Genomic DNA, 782 nt, shown 5'->3' on the forward strand with positions numbered 1-782 from the left:
CTCTGTCAACAGCCACATGTCTCTTAATCTGGTTACGGTGGACCCATTTGAAAATTGGTTCTTTCTGCCCCCGGCTCAACTTGATTCGGTATGCAACCGGGGAGAGTTTGTCCACAATCTCATGAGGTCCTGTCCAACGGGGAAGAAATTTCTTTGACAGCCGTTGGGAGGCTGTTTTGGGTGGCTGAGCGAAAAGGTAGTACCAGACCCGGTCACCCACATCCAGTTCCTGGTGTGACGCCTTACGGTCGTAGTATGCTTTCTGGCCTTCCGCGCTTCGTTGAAGCTGTTGTTGGGCAAAAGCAAACGTGGTTCGTAGGTGTCGGTGTAGCTCGTCGAGGTACTGGTGGGTCGTGTAGGCAGTGACGAGGCTGGAATCTCCCGGTTGGTACAGCAGGTGCAGCGGCAGGGTCATCTGTCGCCCCGTCATTAGTTCGAAGGGGACACCCGAGTTGACTCCTGCGGAGTGGCTCTAATAGCCATGAGTACCAGGGGAAGTTTCACATCCCAGTCTTTCTGGTTGGCTGACACATATTTTTTTAGCATGCTAACCACAGTTTTATTGGTCCGTTCCACTTGCCCTGACGAGATTGGGTGGTGGCTGATGTGCAGTTGGCTCTGTACGCCCAGGAGTCTCCAAATTTGCTGCATGATCTCGGCGGTAAAATGAGTACCTCTGTCGGAGTTGACTCTCAGTGGCAGCCCAAATCTGCTGAAAATGTGGTTCATCAGGAGGTATGCTGTAGTCTGGGCCGTGTCGTTCGGTGCTGGAAGACACTCTA

General features: G+C 52.8%; 1 pseudogene; it reads left to right on the plus strand.

The window, feature by feature from the left end:
* Nucleotides 1-666: 666 nt before the first annotated feature.
* The window catches only part of LOC125278291, a 6,441-nt pseudogene continuing 6,325 nt past the window's right edge, over nt 667-782 (plus strand).

The sequence above is a fragment of the Megalobrama amblycephala genome, linkage group LG1 (genome assembly GCF_018812025.1).
Source record: "Megalobrama amblycephala isolate DHTTF-2021 linkage group LG1, ASM1881202v1, whole genome shotgun sequence".
NCBI classification, from domain to species: domain Eukaryota; kingdom Metazoa; phylum Chordata; class Actinopteri; order Cypriniformes; family Xenocyprididae; genus Megalobrama; species Megalobrama amblycephala.